The 18,807-nt window shown below is 42.8% G+C and overlaps 1 protein-coding gene and 1 non-coding gene across 2 annotated transcripts in view; one reads left to right on the top strand and one right to left on the bottom strand.

Moving 5' to 3' along the window:
- Window positions 1–18,807, top strand: part of LOC124619611 (apoptosis-resistant E3 ubiquitin protein ligase 1) — a 656,004-nt gene that overhangs the window by 234,017 nt on the left and 403,180 nt on the right. The window lies entirely within an intron of this gene.
- Trnaa-cgc lies at window positions 4,103–4,175 on the bottom strand. Its single transcript has one exon. It is a non-coding gene; the product is annotated as a tRNA-Ala (tRNA).

The following is an 18,807-nucleotide window of genomic DNA, read 5'->3' as shown; positions in this document are numbered from 1 at the left end:
TGAAGAAACATTTATGCGTTCTTCGGTTTTGGATGTTTTTAGTTAGTTATTGGCACTGAACTTGATATGCAGCACAATGTTAGTTCGCTTGAGCATTCTTAACAGTTCGGTTGCTTCAGAAAGTGGCAACGGTGATGCACGGAAACAATAGAAATTTCTTTATCCTTCTCGCTGTCCGCCCGAAAACTTCTTTCCGTACCAAAATGTAGAGATAGCATAATAATAATAATACGCTTTTCGCGTTTACTGTTGGTGAGACACCGAAACGGAATCAGAATAAGTAACCTTGCTGTAGCTTCTTCAGAAGTAACCTTTTTCTTTAATGGTTCAAATGGCTCTGGGCACTATCGGACTTAACATCTGAGGTCATCAGTCCCCTAGAACTTAGAACTACTTAAACCTAACTAACCTAAGAACATCACACACATCCATGCCCAACGCAGGATTTGAAACTGCGACCATAGCGGTCGCGCGGTTCCAAACTGTAGCGCCTAGAACCGCTCGGCCACCACGGCCGGCGGACCTGCAAGGGATCGGCGCTTTCGTGCAAGAATTAACACTTGACCTGCTGAGAAACATGTAACGTAAACATTGGGAAGAATCAAACGAAACTAAGGAGGAATTTGGTAAATGAATTACATTTAGGGTGATCTGACTAGAAATAAAAACTTTATAAGGTTTGTAGATGACATGGTAATTCTGTCAGAGACGGCAAAGGGCTGGGCAGATCAGTTGAATGGACAGGATGGCGTCTTGAAATGAGGAATGAACATCAGTGTTAAACATCCTCGACGACGAGGTCAGTTGACCTTAAGTAACGAAAAGTTTGAGGTCATGCACATGAGTGCTAAAAGAAACTCGTTAAACTTCGGTTACACGATACATCAGTCTAATCTAAAAGCCGTAAATTCAAATAAATACCTAGGTATTACAATTACGAACTACTTAAATTGGAAGGAACACACAGAAATGTTGTGGGGAAGGCTAACCAAAGGCTGCGTTTTATTGGCAGGACACTTAGAAAATGTAACAGACCTACTAAGGAGAGTGCCTACATTACGCTTGTCCGTCCTCTTTTAGAATACTGCTGCGCGGTGTGGGATCCTTACCAGATAGGACTAACGGAGTACATCAAAAAAGTTCAAAGAAAAGCAGCATGTTTTGTATTATCGCGAAATATGGGATAGAGTGTCATAGAAATGATACAGGATCTGGGATGGACATCATTAAAAGAAAGGCGTTTTTCGTTGCGACGGAATCCTCACGAAATTCCAATCACCAACTTTCTCCTCCGAATGCGAAAATATTTTGTTGACACCAACTTACATAGGGAGGAACGATCACCAAGATAAAATAAGGGAAATCAGAGCTCGTACGGAAAGATATTGGATGTAACCTCCCAACAGAAAAAAATAATTATAACATTCACTTTCAAGTGTAACTTCCCAACATAAAATTATATAATAACCTCACAACATTAAAAAATATAATTATATAATTCACATTCAGTGTAACCTCCCAACAGAAAATTCTGTAACCTACCAATAATACAATGTGACTAACCTCCTAATAAAAAAAATGTGACTCATGTATAACCTTTCAATAATTAACTGACTGTGAATCTAAACTGGTAAATTTTTGGACGTCAGCAATGGTGCGTCATGGACCCGAAAATTCATTCTGAATAAATTGAAAAATCTTACCTCAATGAAGTCGCCGGATAACGCATATATATCTGCTCCTATAAGAAATTTTTGTGGCACAGCTCAGTGCAATGCTGGCCGATAAATTTGTCATATATAAAAGAAACAATTGATCTTTCTTTACAATAATTGGGATGCCCATGGATTGGAGAAATTAGTAAAATCTTTAAATTGAGATGAATGATTTTCAAAAGTTAATTTTTATAAAAAAGATTATTATTAAGAGATTTTTAAACATTTACATGGGACTTGATATGACAATACTACATATGCGCGAGGCTGCTTTTACCTTATATTATATCGCTCAGGCTCCACCATCGCTCCCCGCGACCGGCCCAGCCAACTTCATACACACGACTGCTAGCTACTACTTACTCCTACTGCTAGACAGTTCCTACTGCTGACAACACTGCTCTCTGGTCTGAGATTCTCTTATAGCTTACATATCGCAGGCAGCGTGTGAGCAATCCATCGAAATTACATCTGCTCGAGTGCGCTAGCAACAAATTCTTTAATCATGGACTTCTTACAAGGTGTTCTTTCTTTCCGCACGCCGTACGAGACTGGAATAATAGAGAATTATGAAGGTGGTTCGATGAACCCTCTGCCAGGCACTTAAATGTGATTTGCAGAGTATCTATGTAGATCTAGATGTAGATTAGAGATGGAGCACAAGCTCGGAATACGGAACGCAACTGACCGTGCCCTTCCAAAGGGACCATCCCGACATTTGCGTTAAATGAATTTGGAAAAATCATGGAAAACCTGAATCTAAGTGGCAGGACGCGGTTTAGAACCACCTTCCCCCCAATGTCTTCAAAGACGGGTTACAAGATGAACACCAACTAAAAAAGTACACCAAAGGGTAATGCAGTGTAGACAACGGATGCTGCAAAAATTAGATTACGAAATGAGACGGTAGAAGTAGTAGATGTGGTTTGCTATTTGGTCATTAAAATAACTGAGGGTGGAAGAAGTAAAGAGGATGTAAGAGACAGACTAGCGATAACAAGGAAGGCTTTTGCTGGAAAAGAAATGTCTTAATATCGATTATAAATTTGTGTGGTGGGAAGTCACTTCGTGAAGTGTTTGTCTTGAGCGTGAGCTTGGATGAAGTGAAACATAAAGTATGAGGAGCGATCAAAGAATTTCCTTTCGGAAGCCGTACAGTCCAGAATCGGTAGGCCAAACAGCAAAATCTCCGTGAGCAACGAGGCAATCGTCCCACTGGCGAACCAGTTTGAAGAAACCCATTTAGTAGAACACCGTGTGCAGCTGCATAATGAAGACTGTAACTTCCTGCTGCACATTCTCGTCAGACGGGAATCGTCGTCCCTTCAAGGCCTTTTTGAAGCTACCGAATGTGTCGTAATCGCACGAGGAGCCATCAGGTCTATAGTGTTCTCGCGTAGGATTGATCGTTGTTGATCATAATGGATGAGGCTGGCGCCCCACATCGGTCGGCGGTATCGGGTCGCTATCGACACGGAACTTCGCACACCACTGTACAACGCTGGATTTCGACTGACATGCTGGCTCATACACATTCTTCATTCGCCGATGGATGTCTACCGCTGTTTGTTCTCCGCCAGAGAAGAAAAGGATAACGGTATGTTAGTCCTGTCTTGACGCATCTGATAATTATGTCGCCATAATTCACGCTTTTCTGCATTTGCTGCACGTATGTCGGAAAGACACAAATCACACTAATCCCTTGCCTACATGTCACCATTTGGTGCTTATATCCCGCATAGGAGTCGTGCTACATTGCATATACGCTGCAGAAACGCCCTCAAACGGGAACTTATACAAACATGTAGACAGTAGAAGCTTTTGGAATGTAATGCTACGGAAGACAGTTGAAGATTAGGTGAGTAGATAGGATAGTCAATGTAGAAGTACTAAACTGAATTTGGGAGAAAGCGGAATGACGTAACTTGACTACGAGAAGGGGTGGGGGTTGATAGGATAAGTGTGTGAGGTAAAAATTGTAGGTGGAGGCGAGGGCTTGACTGCAATACGCAGGTGCAAATGAATGTAGTTCGCGTAGTTACGCAGAGATGAAGAGGTTTACATTGGGCAGTCTTGGGTGGAGAGCTACATCAAAACAGTATGCATGCAGAAGTCTACAATAACACACTCTGGGCAGTCAATCACTGTGAATAGTCAGTACCTCAATATATGTGGATAGGTCTGTGCACCCGGAAAGGTTGGAGGCTTTACAATTAAGTGGTGGTGGTTAGTGTTTAACGTCCCGTCGACAACGAGGTCATTAGAGACGGAGCGCAAGCTCGGGTTAGGGAAGGATTGGGAAGGAAATCGGCCGTGCCCTTTCAAAGGAACCATCTCGGCATTCGCCTGAAACGATTTAGGGAAATCACGGAAAACCTAAATCAGGATGGCCGGAGACGGGATTGAACCGTCGTCCTCCCGAATGCGAGTCCAGTGTGCTAACCACTGCGCCACCTAGCTCGGTTTTACAATTAAAACACCTCCTATTGAGGTGATTGATTCTACTATAATCGTGGCAATGTAAGTAAGCGTGATGTAGTTATTTAGTTGTGCATTGTGTTGGATGTGTGTTTACTTTCTGATAAGGGAGGAAAGGACACCCTGGACCAACCTATGAGATAAATTTTTAATGAATTTAATTGTTGGCTGCAATAGATAATTACTTAATATACACCTCATGTAAACCAGGGGTAGTCCAACAATAATACTTTCCTTAACTGTGATCATGACCACGAGATATTCAGTGAACCAAAATCTACGTAAAAATAGTAGTTGTAGATTGCTAATAATTTCCACATAGGATTTATTCAAAAATAAATGAGCAAACCTTGTTAAGCATGAGGTACACACAAAATAGTAAATGAAACTGGCCTCCACAGTTGAGAAGATAAGCAATTTAGCGGTCACACATAGAACGACACTGTTGTATATGTGCGTGATGATGAGAGTATGGCTTACATCAAGGGATTAAGGATGGGCGCTGGCAGCATATGGTGGTGAGAGACAAAAGGAGTATGCATTCGACATACTGTACGTAAGGACTTCTCTCCTACATTTCAGGAACATGCAGACACTACAATATGCGTGACATAGAAACAGAACCGTTTTCCCAGGATAGGAGTCAAAATCAGCCGTAAATTTAATTAATTTAACAATCGCAAAATTAAGCAAAATTTACGGTATACGAGGGTAATCCCAAAAGTAAGGTCTCCTATTTTTTTTATAAGTACATAGACCTGTTTATTTCTACAATGGTTTACATCAGTTTGCAGCTTGAACATTTAGCTATTTTTCGACATAATCACCATTTCTGTCGATGCATTTTTGTAGACGCTGTGGTAGTTTTTGTATGTCCATGTCATACTAGCTCGCCGCCATGCTGTTCAGAAAGTTATGAACCTCTTCTTTCACCTCGTCGTCGGAGCTGAATCGCTTTTCGGCCAGATGTTCTTTTAACCTGGGGAACAGGTGATAGTCACTGGGCGCCAAGTCAGGACTATAGGGAGGGTGGGTGATTATGTTCCACTGAAACTGTTGCAGGAGAGGAACGGTTTGCCGTGCGATGTGTGGGCGAGCGTTTTCATGGAGAATGTGCACGCCCTTGCTCAACATTCCTTTTCTCCGGTTCCGAATTGCCCGTTTGAGTTTTTTCAGAGTCTCACGGTACCTGTCAGCGTTAATTATAGTCCCAGCGATTCAGCTCCGACGTCGAGGTGAAAGAAGAGGTTCATAACTTTCTGAACAGCATCGCAGCGAGCTGGTATGACATGGGCATACAAAAACTGCCACAGCATCTACAAAAATGTATCGGCAGAAATGGTGATTGTGTCGAAAAATAGCTAAATGTTCAAGCTGAAAACTGATGTAAACCATTGTAGAAATAAACAGGTATATGTACTTATAAAAAATAGGAGACCTTACTTTTGGGATTACCCTCGTATGTCGGTATTACATAGGCGCAGAAAGTTGAGTTCTATTCGTTGAGCATTACAATACGTGGTCCCATGCGGTATCTGATAGACATGTGGATGAACACGAGTGAGATTAAAGACAAGAAGAGACTAAACATTTCACTCAAAATTACCTAAGCATGGAATTTTACACGCACAGTGTATAATGGAAACACTTATTAATGACATGCTCTTTCGGCATGATCCCTACACTGCCCAAGTGGGTATGAAGTCGACACAAAGGCCCGTCTTTTTAAGTCCCGTAGCGTACGAAAATATTTTGAATTTCGATCGCTCGTTAAGCGCATTTACTTCCTTGAGATTATTCTAAACGATGGCAGAGAACATTGAACAAAATACAATTCCCTTGTGTCATCAAAACCACATGGCCACCTGGCCTGAACGAAAAGCACTCCTGCGAAAGTTACAAAAACTCACATAAAAGTAGTATCATACTCATTTCATCTAATAATATCCTAATGGCGAAAGAGAAAATGTTACTTAGAATATTAACTCACTTAAACAGTATTATAATACCTTTGCCGCATTCATTGCAGAGCGAAGTGCAAACACATCTGGCTTACCCAATGTCCACGCGAAGAGTGCCGTCAAAAACCTATTGAAACTTTGATGGAGAGGGAACAGTACTCGAAAGAGGCCTCGCCGCACCCCTCGCGAAGCTAGTGGGGTCATCGTGCCAGTACAGTTAATCTATCTCTACATGCGCTGTATCCCAAAGGTTGGCAAACCTGAGTTAGCAGATTACAAATTCCACCTGCCACAAGAAAATACGTTCTAGTCAATTCACCCTGCATTCAGATTCACACACATGATTAGTATGTAGGGAATAATGTCGATACTCTTTGTATAGAAGTAAAAACAAAGAAACAAAAACTCTCTTCCTTCAACGAGGTGAGCTACTATCACAAGCAGGTAGCGAGAGGTAGAGACAACATAACAAAATTAGCTGTTATGAAAGAATTCTAACAGGTTCCTTTCACAATCATGTCAAACTAGTTGTGGCAAAGGTAAATGGAGACTGAAATCCGTGGAAAGGATTCTAAGGAAACCGAATCTTGGATATTGCACATCAGTCTGAGATACTTGTTGTGTAAGGTTCATAGAGGAGATTGAGAATATCCTAAAAGAGTTCAAATGGTTCAAATGGCTCTGAGCACTATGGGACTTAACAGCTGTGGTCATCAGTCCCCTAGAACTTAAACTGCTTAAACCTAACTAACCTAAGGACATCACACACATCCATGCCCGAGGCAGGATTCGAACCTGCGAGCGTAGCAGTCGCACGGTTCCGGACTGCGCGCCTAGAACCGCGAGACCACCACGGCCGGCTCCTAAAAGAGTGGCACGCTTCATGACGAGTTCATGTAGAAAGCACGAGACTACAATTGGTACACGCATCAAGAGAGGGATTATGCATTGCAGAGAGGTGAGCTGTAAAAATTCCAAGTGCGTACATTCAACGACGAGTCAGTGACCATGTAACATCCTTTCACATACATCACAGGAGAGAAACGTGACGATAAAATCAAAGAAAAGCTCTCTTAATCCAAACAACTGTCTCAGCATTTGCTTAAAATGATATAGAGAAACGCCTAAGAATGTAAAGCAGGATGACCAAATGGATATTTCAATCCTGCTATCGCAGAGCTTGATAGTTTAACCTCTGCGATAAATCGTTCGGTACTTCCGAGAACGAGTGCTGACATGTGTCAGTGTAGTTTTGTATTGGATTTCTATGACAACACCTTTGACGACACAAATAAAGTGCACACATTCGGTGTGGCAAGAATGTTTACAATTTGCTGCAGTAAAATCATTCTGGGTAGAAACTCTGAGAAGTCAGGATAACCTTGCAGTTGCGTTAAAGAGACATTTGGCATTGTAGTTCGTCGAACAGGTTAATTAGCAAATCAGAAAAGATGTTAAGTATTCAGCATTTTCAAGGAGGTATGTTGAAAAAATAAGCATCAAATTCTGTGCAATTGTCTGTTAAATTTCAGCGCAGTCAGCGGGAGGGGGTGAGAGTGTTAGATGTTGAGGCACTTCCTGTTCGACAACATCGTGCTTACCTGGAGATGGATGAGAGGAGCAATGAGTTATGACTTTATCGTAACAGTGCGCTCTGACGCTTATTACTAGAATATCCGAACTCGTTAAAGCCCCCAGTTAAAATTTGAGGAAAACTTGATAGAAGCGACCTTCAGTGTCCTTTGGCAAGAGCAGAAGGCGGTCGATTCCTAAGTCGTGTGTTTAAGTTGTTAGAATCTGAGTGCGGAACAGGTCAAGGTGACGCAGAAGACCAAAATAGTTGGAGGAAGCGTTGGAGGTTTCGTGACCGGCTTATCTGGTCAGCCGTGTGGCGTCACGCAAATAGCCAACGGTCTTAACTGGGAGAACTACTAGAAATGGACCGGTGTTCTCTTCAAGGACAGTTTCTAATGGCTCTTTTTCTTGAATATTCTGAAACTCACAGCTCGCATGAGGAGCTGTTAAGAGTTTGAGACATTAAAACACCCACATAATCTCATATATCATAGTTTCTTATCAACAATACGGAAGTTTCTTAGCAGTTCGTAAGCGCCTGAGGCGGAAAAACAAGGGAAATTTACATTTTCTTTGATAGTTTACTCTTTCCACGCGCACGGTAGCGCACTACTAAACACTGAAAACGCCACATGTTCAAGAAATGAAAGTATTAGGCATTGTGAGTGTGTGAATATGAGTAGATAAAATAACCATACAACGTATTAGCGAGTAAGAACGCCTGATAAAAAAAAAAACTAGTTTATTCGTGATTTTTCTGCAGTATTTATGGGAGGGATGCAATGAAATTTCAGTTGAACATTTTTTCAGTACCCATATTCTATTGTGTGTTTGGAAATGCAGATAACATAAATAGTTGGTATTTTGTTAGGTCTCTTAATGTCTCGATTATTCTGACTCATTGGGAGTTGTAATTCCTGTTGGCAATTGAAACTGCATTTTCACGAGATTTTCCCAAGGTCTATTTTGGTATGGAGCGTATTTAGTACATCCTAATATTGCGTCGTTTCGATCTACATCATCTTGTGAACGTTAACTGCATGCGGAAGTACGCAAAGAAAACTGTGCACACTAACTTTATTCGAGTTACTGATGTCACATGTTTCCTCGGAAGATTTTTGTAGCTGTACCGCAGTTTTGTTGATATGGTGCACTGTGGAGAAGTGTACTTAATCCTCTTTTTCTGCTGCGACGATTGCAACTGCTGTTCCCATTACTGATTTGTCTCTTTTCGTAGAACGCGGAGAAAGTTCGAATACGGAATCTACGTAAGTATTGGTTTCCCTTCTTTGGTGCTGTCTTTCGCAAGGGCATCCACTACTTGTTGTACTGAATTCCTGTTTTATTTTCTTTCTTAGCATTCTTTTTTCATTCGGCCGTGTCTTAAATATAACTCTAATAAACACTACATGTAAACGGTTAAACTTTGCACGTACGTAGAACGGAGTTAATATCTTCCACAGACACATGGCACAGGCTGTTTTGCTGTCTCAGATAGGTCAACTCACGTTCATGTTGACAGGAAATCCGCCTAAGTCACAGAATGGCAGGAAAATTGTGCATGACGGTTCTCCATCGTTATTGGACCGTGTCTCGAGTGGGAATAAATATTCAGGAGTTACATCCACAAACAACTTAAATTGGAAAGAGCACACAGAAAATGTTGTGGGGAAGGCAATTTAATGGCTGCGTTTTATTGGCAGAAAACTTACAAGGTGCAACAGATCTACTAAAGGGGCTGCCTACACTACGGTTGTCCGTCCTCTTTTAGAGAACTGCTGAGCGATGAGGGATCTTACCAGATAGGACTGACGGAGTATATTGAGAATGTTCAAAGAAAAGCAGCAGGCTTTATACTGTCACGAAATGGGGGAGTGAGTGTTATGGACATTATACAAAATTTGAGGTGGGCATCAGTAAAACAAAGGAGTTTCTCGTTGTGACGGGATCTTCTCACGAAATTTCACTCACCAACTGTCTCCTCCGAATGCGAAAACATTTTGTCGACGACGACCTACATAGGGAGAAACGATCATCATAACACATTAAGGAAAATCAGAGCTCGCACGGAGAGACATAGGTGTTCGTTTTTTCCGAGCCATGTTAGAGAGTGGAATAATGGAGAAGTATTGTGAAGGTGGTTCTATGAACCTTCTGCTGGCACTTAAGGGTGCTTTGCAGGGTATCAATGTAGATGTAGATGTAGATGAAGAGAAGGTTTCTGAACATCTTAAAACACAAACATCCCGTCGTCACGAGTAACGACACCAGAAACGCCTCTAGAGATGTTTTTGTGGAATCTGTCCTGTATTTCTCACCACTAATCGATGCAGTTGTAGGTACGTTTGTTTCTCTGTGAAAGAGTGAGGTACACGTGTGTGTGGTACATTTATGGCCGCGCGGGATTAGCCGAGCGGTTTAAGGCGCTGCAGTCATGGACTGTGCGGCTGGTCCCGGCGAAGGTTCGAATCCTCCCTCGGGCATGGATGTGTGTGTTTGTCCTTAGGATAATTTAGGTTAAGTAGTGTGTAGGTTTAGGGACTGATGACCTTAGCAGTTAAGTCCCATAAGATTTCACGCACATTTGAACATTGTTTGAACATTTCTGACTTGAAAATCGTGTAGGAAATCGGACAATCTGGAGTGTTATTACCACGCCTTAAACATCTGGCGTTATTTCTAATTATGAACTCCATATCAGTGATATTTTCGTGTCTCACTGCAGACACTGGATGCCCTCTCTTGCGCTACTATCCAAATGAAATTCCTCTTCTTCCAAATTAAGTGCCAGTCTGATTTTGATCCCCTACTTGCTCTGTCCGTCATGGGTTATATCACTGCCAAGGTAGCAGAATTCCTTAACTTCATCTACTTCGTGACTATCAATCCTGATAAGTTTCTCGCCGTTCTCATTGCTGCTACTTCTTATTACTTTAGTCTTTCTTCTGTTCACTCTCAATCCATATCCTGTACTCATCAGATTGTTAAATTCCACTCAATGCATCCTTGAATTTTTCGTCTCTCTCTCTCTCTCTCTCTCTCTCTCTCCCCCTTTATAGCTTACCCCTATTTTTCTCCATGACAGGTATAATGGCCACCAGAATGCATTGGTGTCGTTCGTGCTTTGCTTTGCTCGTGCTTTGCTTTGCTCGTGCTTTGCTTTGCTCGTGCTTTGCTTTGCTCGTGCTTTGCTTTGCTCGTGCTTTGCTTTGCTCGTGCTTTGCTTTGCTCGTGCTTTGCTTTGCTCGTGCTTTGCTTTGCTCGTGCTTTGCTTTGCTCGTGCTTTGCTTTGCTCGTGCTTTGCTTTGCTCGTGCTTTGCTTTGCTCGTGCTTTGCTTTGCTCGTGCTTTGCTTTGCTCGTGCTTTGCTTTGCTCGTGCTTTGCTTTGCTCGTGCTTTGCTTTGCTCGTGCTTTGCTTTGTTACCAGGCCTGGTAAGGTATACAAGGAGCGTAAACAGTCAGTTGTTGAGTGATTATGGAGATACCGCCTGTTCGTGTGAGATAGCGTTATCAGCATCTGACAGAATTTGAAAGGGGCCTCATTGTGGATCTCCATTTGGCCGGATGGTGGGATCTCGCAATATTCGGGTTTGTGGACCATTCGCACGTGATGGGGCGATGGTGGTCTCGACAGGAATGTGACGGCAGGCTCAAACGGTTCAAATGGCTCTGAGCACTATGGGACTTAACATCTGAGGCCATCAGTCCCCTAGAACTTAGAACTACTTAAAGCTAACTAACCTAAGGACATCACACGCACATCCATGCCCGAGGCAGGATTCGAACCCGCGAGCGTAGCGGACTGAAGCGCCTAGAACCGTTCGCCCACGGCAGGCGTACTAGCGGTCAAGATGCCGGCCCGCCACGTCTGACTGCCACAAAGGAGGATCGCCTTATTGTGCACCAAGCACCGATGAGCCAAAACATGATGAACGCCTGCTTATTAGCTTGTTTGTCCGTCTTAGGAACAAAATAAATCACTGATTCTGCGTATCAGGGATTCGACAGTTTGTTAGCAGGTTTGTGGAGGTATGCGGCATCAGATGTCTACGCACAGGTCTTGTAACTCACTTAAATAACGGGCTGCTGATTTGCTTACGCGGTGGTGGCGCGGCGCGGTAGCGACCAGATGGGTTTATAGGACTTACATCGAGCGTATTTGGTCGCCGAGACATTAGCGTGAATAGCGCGGTTCTGGCTCCGAGACACGGACAGTTGTACCGCTGAAAGGTGATATCGGCGACAGGAAGGCATCAACAATGAAGGGATACAGGTGATTCCCAGCTGTTAGCGGGTCTTCGATTACTCCCACAGGTCCCATGCAAGTGCAGGAGAATGTCTCCCATAGCATAACACTGTTTTCACCAGCCTGCGTCGGTGGCGCGCTGCATGTTTCGTGCAGTTGTTCAGATCGAAAACTGCGTTCGTGGGGATGATCATCAACATAGTGTAGCAAAAATGTGATTCACCCGAAGAGCGGACACGATTCCATTGATCGAAGGTCGAATCCCAAAGGTCACATGACCACTGCTATCGTAACTGACCATGCCGTAGCGTCAACGTGTTAACAGGTAGGCGTGGTCTGCTGTGGAGCTCCGTGTTCAACAGCGCACGATGAACAGGGTGCTCCGAAACAGTTGTACGTGCACCAGCATTGTGCTCTTTCGGCAGAGATCCCACGGATCACTGTCTACCCATCTTCACACAGCAGATAAGCCTCCGATTCCCACGTTCTGTCTAGAGTCGTGGACGTCAAACCATTTAGCGCCTAGTCGTCGTTTCACTGCCCTTCTGCCTCTTTCTGTAGATGCTCACGACGCTATCACGTGAACATTCGACCAGCTTCGCCGTTTTCGAGATACTCGTTCACAGGCTCTGCGTAATAATAATCTGCCGTTTATCAAAGTCGCTTATCTCAGTGTATTTCCCCATTTGCATCCCATATCGTCGCTAGGGTGATTCCCCGTCCGTATCGGCTCCGCTTACATATTTAGCTACTGCATCACATGCCCGCAACGTCACCAGGTGTCATTCAAGGTCGTGATGGGCAGTGGTCATAATGTTTTGATTGACCAGTGTATCGTAAATCCTTCACATCTGCGCCTGTCATCCGAAAAGAAGTGACAGACTGCAACATACTGTGTCATTCCACATCTCCTTCCGAACAGTTTTACACAGAACTACACTCAAAATGTACCCCAAATTATTCAACAGAGAGCCATAACTTTCTACGAATTTACCGAAACTTCTCCTCAAGTACTTAATCAGGCTGTAGGTGCCATCTCACTCGACCCCATGACCAAATTTCCCGGCATGATTATCAATCGACAATTTAACTTGTAACATTTAGCTTTTAAGTCTCTGTTAATTCTTTCAAAAATATGTTTTTAATTCTTTCAAAAATATATAAAGCACTATCCTCATACGACAAGAAGTTTCACTTAGAATCGCCACTTTAGACACAAGGAGGGGTATGAAGCTAGTGGAAACCCTTAACTCACGGGTGTTTAGTGCCCATCAGAATTTGCGGCCGTCTCTGTAAGCGTTAGACGTCGTGCGTCCATGGGAAACTGTCATGATAGTCCTCGTCGTGCGAGGGTGGGTTTCCGTTTATGTCTGCCTGTTGCTTCGTGTCAGCCTGTAATTCGCGACGTCACTTAGGCGAAAGACTCACAACGATCGCTTTGCAGGATACAACCACCTCGTTCTCTGACGGTCTGTTCCCAATTCATCACTTCTGATTTTAGTCATTCTCCACCACCAACCCCACCCCCTTCCCCGCAATTTCCCTAACCCTACAAATATGACACTTCCTAGCCCAATTGAGCAGCTGAAGGTATACGCCTTCTATAAAAGCTTCCCACGAATTTGTGCGGCGAGATTGTCTGTGAGTAAGCGAATGCAGGGTTTTTCGGCGAAGTACACTGACGATTTTTTCATCGGGAAATCAATACAGTAATACATTCGTTTGTTTTTTTTGTTTTTTGTTTTCGTCTTCTAACAATTCACCGGGAGTTTAGGACACTTTGCGAAACGTTGCTCTGAAACGAACATTTTACAGCACATCCATTTTTCATGGCAGTCGCTGTCTGTCTTGTTGATAACGGATATTTCCGTAATAAATATTTTTATTTTAGATTCCACGCTTCTTGAAACGTATTATTATTATTATTTCGACGATTATCATATTCCTTGTGGATTTTAAATTGAGGTTTTCGTTGTGAAACAGGTTTTCAGTGCAAAATTCACTCGGTTATCGACAACAAAATCATAATCAAATGAACTTCCAACATGCAATGAAAACGTGTCACATTTTCCACTCTAATTATAGACATATATGGAAATTATGCTTTTATCCAAAAGCCGTTGCACAGGTAGGAGAGGACCAAACCTCTTAGACTGTGTTTTCAGTCAGAAAAATAGGATTTTTTGTCTGTTATTATTTTAATAAGCCTAAACTGTGCTCTGCATTTCACTAGTTACACCAGATGGTTATAATTAAAGTGCAGCTACTTACAGAGCTCCATTATGGGCTGTTATTATCATATGGCAGCAAAATCGGCAGTTAACTATTTTAATACAGAACTAGTTACACTGGAAAAAAATTGGTTCCAATTTTGGCCATCAGGCGCAAACCTGGCGCTGTGATGCAAAAGAGACGTACAGAAGTATTTTCATATGTAATGGATTATGAACGATACGTGGCAGACTAGGTCAAGCAAGTGACAAAGGCATAATGTTGGTTTCATTACTAACCGCCGCTTGCACTGTTTCTTCAATATGAGCAATAGAGACTAGGAGGTACTGTATAGCGCCAGATTTCGACCTGGTGGCCTCAATTGGAACTATTTTTTTCTGTGTAAAACGGTTCCACATTAACGCATTAGCATATCTACCACGTTTTGCTGTCATACGATAATTACAGGGCATACTGCGTCTCTGTGATTATCAGCTCTTCACAACCACATAATATTTTCTTTACGTAGTTCAAATAAACTTTTCAGAGAATAAAACAAGGTCCACGTACGCTGTAGTTTGTTTATTATCTGTGCAATCATCCAGTTTCAGCTGTGGGCCATTTACAAGCATACATCATTATTTTAAGCTTCACGTTTCACATCACATCTTAGTATGTGCCTGAAAATGTCCCACGGTTGAAATAGGCTGTGGACCCCACTAAAATCAAAAATCAAAATACTTTAATAAATTCTTGAAACTGGAAAGCAGCGGAAACGTAATGCTGAAAGTGCAGGTATGGTGCAGTTAAGACGACGACCGACAGGCGATTCTTTCCGCATCATGCGGTAACGCAGACCGTGCTTTGTCCCAGGATGGCTCACCAACAGTGGAAAATTAAAATTGAAAAGGAGAAGAATAGGCACCAACTGAAAGCGTCTTTATTAATTTCCGTGTTCGTTTATTTCTCTTTGTTACTCCCTCTTCCGCGAGTAATGCGCTGTAAAAGTGGCACGGCAATAAAGATGTTTCGTTTGTACAACGGAGCGATAGCACGAAGTAGCTGTAAGCTTAAAAGTGTTTCCCCGTTTCCGCGAATCGTACTGGAAGACATTTCTCTTGCAGCTCATTGTGGAAAGCTGCGAAAGGTCAAAGTTGTAGCGACATTAAGAACCTGTAACCGTTATCTAAACTCGGCAGCGCAGAAATAGGTCAGAGATTACGAGCTACATACGACACTGATAAGAATCGCGCAGCGCCTGCCGCAGATTAACTTCCGTACTCTGCACCGCAACTCGGGGACACAGGCACCAACTGTCGGCGTTTAAGCCTCGGCGAACACCGTTTTTGTCGCTGCTGACGCGTATGTGAGTTCTAGGCTGTCTACCAGACTCATACGATAAGTCATGATAGCAATAGTTTCCCTTAGGCTTAACGCTCAAATAAAGGTGGACGAGGAAGTTCTCACTTTACCAAGAACGAAGCATATTTCACGCAAACTTCGTTAACATAGTCAGCGCTGTCCGATATACCATTGCTTGTGTTCTGACACCGAAACGTTCGTGGATGATGAAAAAAAAAAAAAAAAAAAGCTTTTCTCAAAGAATCAGCAGAGATTTAGGAAAAGCCATTCAAGTGAAACAAGGATTGCTTTACTCATACGAGAGTGAGTCAAATGAAAACCTTAAATTTGTAATAACAAATCGAAATTTCGCGCCGTTATCCTGTAAGTTGGTAACCGTGCTACAGCGTGCAGAATGGCCTGAGGTGGCAGCATAGTGCAGATGCACACATACCGTCGCAGTATCGGTATAAAGATGGCCGCCCCACTTGCGACTTGCACCAGGGAAGAACAGCTTTCTGTTCTTCGGTTTTTGCGTAGTGAAGCTGTGAAACCTATTGAAATTCATCGACGAATGGAGGTTCAGTACGGTGATGCATGTTTGTCACAGCAGCAAGTCTACGAATGGAGTAGGAAGTTCGCAAATGGTGTGACTTCAGTGAAAGATGCTCCTTGTCCGGGTCAGGCACAACGAGTTGTGACTCCACAGAACATTGCAGCAGTTGAAGCCATAGTGAAGGAAAACCGCCTAGTGACACTGAATGACACTGCAGCATGTTTACAGGTTAGTCATGGGTCAGCACACCACATTGTGCATGATGTGCTCCAGTTTAACAAAGTGTCTGCAAGATGGGTGCCACGGCAGCTGACTCCTGAAATGAGGGAACGACTTGTTGATGCTTGTGAAGAACTTCTTCGACGCTTTGAACGAGAAGGTGATGGCTTCCTTGCAAGAATCGTTACTGGGGACGAAACCTGGGTTCACTTCCACCAACCGGAAACGAAGAGAGCGAGCAAGGAATGGCGCCATTTCTCATCACCAAAACCAAAGAAGTTTCAAACTGAACCATCAGCAGGGAAGGTATGCTGACTCTCTTTTGAGACGAAAAAGGCGTCATTTTGGAGCATTACATGCCTAGAGGGACCACTGTCACCAGTGCATCATACACAGATCTCCTAAAAAATCATCTGCGACCTGTAATCAAATCAAAGCGACGTGGATTGCTGTCAGCAGGTGTCCTTTTGCAACATGACAATGCAAGCCCCACACTGCCCGCACAACAATTGCAACAATCACAGACCTGCATTTTGAGTGTCCACCATACTCACCAGACCTTGCCCCAAGTGATTTCCGTGTTTTTGGACCACTTATGACGCAATGGGAGGAAAGAAGTTCCGTTCTGATGAAGAGGTACGCCACGTGGTGCGTGATTGGTTGCGCGGACTACCGAAAGATTTTTTTTCTAAAGGAATTCATGCACTTTGTAAGCGATGGAGGACTTGCATTGAGCGTGGGGGAGATTATGTTGAAACGTGATACAGCTTTGTACCACTTCTCCACAATAAATAACATTTAAAAAATATTTAAGGCTTTCATTTGACTCACCCTCGCACAAGGTCGCCTACAAACAGTAAATGCAACTCAACGTGTATATTTTGCCATCCTAGATTTCAGAAAGCCATAAGATAGCATATTTAATTGATCAACATTGCAAAATCACAGGTTATATAAGTGCGATATAAACCACTGCAAATGTGAAATGCTGGTAAACTAATAACCGATGTAACCGCCAGAATGTTGTATCCAAGCATGCAAGCGCGTATGCATTGTGTTGTACAGTTGCGGTATATCAGTTTGTAAGATGGAGTTCCCGATCAGTACCACAGTGAGGTTGTGCTGTCTACAGAAAGGATCGTTGGACAATCGTAAAGATACGCAGAAATTTCCACTTGATGTAATGAAAAGCGATTCTTTGTGAATGCGGATAAGCACAAAATAATGCACATAACAACGAGAAAGAACTCGGTAGTATCCGATTACAAGGCTAGTAGAAACCAATTTTACTTTGTCATAATCGCAAAAAAAAATCTTAACAGCCGTACGCTACACAATATTTTGGGAATAAGTGACAGTAGCTGATATGGTTAATTTAGGCAAGTTCAGAGGCGACCATCTCGAGTTCTCCACATAGCTTCAGTGTTCTGTGGTAATACCAAGAACGATACGAAACGGGAACGACAAGTAAAATCTCTTGCAGGGAAGGCGAATGGAAGGAAGATTTGGATTTGTGGGAAGGATCCTGCAAAAGTGTGGTGGGCATCCTGCTTCAGTATAGAAACAGCTACCAGCTAAGTTTGGTCCTCTTGTTGTGCCGATTTTACCATTCAGGCTACAGAGCAGGAACATCGTCCCACTCAGACAACATACAATTGCATATCGTTAATGGCCCTGATAAATCTGGTCAAAGAAACCAGGATATTTAAGGGGTGTGTATCAGGTGCCTAGCTGTATTACTTCGTGCAATTGTATGGGCGTCTAGGTGCATGCTGATTTTTTTTCTTTTTTTAAGTTACAAACTCAAGATATAACTGTGAAATCAACACTTTTCCGCAAGCATTATAGCAACAACAGCCGTGTCCCTAAACAGGAGGCAGTACTTAGTAAGACGCTCAAAGACTGGTTTATAGTCAGTCCTTTAGAACACTGAAGTTCTCTACATAGTCTGAAAACAACGATTACAAAGGTAGATGCTGCCACATCTATTTAAAAGTTAGACCAAAAATTATTTGCTTCGTATTCAAGAAATTCTACAAAGGAAAGATAATCACTGCATGTATCTCACAGTTTATTGGAACTAATGAGGAAAGTCAATGTAATTTTCAATCTGTAGGGTGGTCCATTGATCGTGACGGGGCCACATATCTCACGAAATAATCGTCAAACGAAAAAACTACAAAGAACGAAACTTGGCTAGCTTGAAGGAGGAAACCAGATGGCGCTAGGGTTGTCCCGCTAGATGGCGCTGCCATAGGTCAAACGGATATCAACTGCGTTTTTAAAAAATAGGAACCCCATTTTTATTACATATTCGTTTAGTACGTAAAGAAATATGAATGTTTTAGTTGGACCACTTTTTTCGCTTTGTCATAGACGGCGCTGTAATTGTCACAAACGTATAAGTACGTGGTATCACGCAACATTCCGCCAGTGCGGACGGTATTTGCTTCGTGATACATTACCCGTGTTAAAATGGACCGTTTACCAATTGCGGAAAAGGTC

The sequence above is a fragment of the Schistocerca americana genome, chromosome 6 (genome assembly GCF_021461395.2).
Source record: "Schistocerca americana isolate TAMUIC-IGC-003095 chromosome 6, iqSchAmer2.1, whole genome shotgun sequence".
NCBI lineage: Eukaryota > Metazoa > Arthropoda > Insecta > Orthoptera > Acrididae > Schistocerca > Schistocerca americana.
The sequence above is the reverse complement of the archived record's forward strand: the minus strand, read 5'-3'. Positions and strand labels throughout refer to the sequence as shown.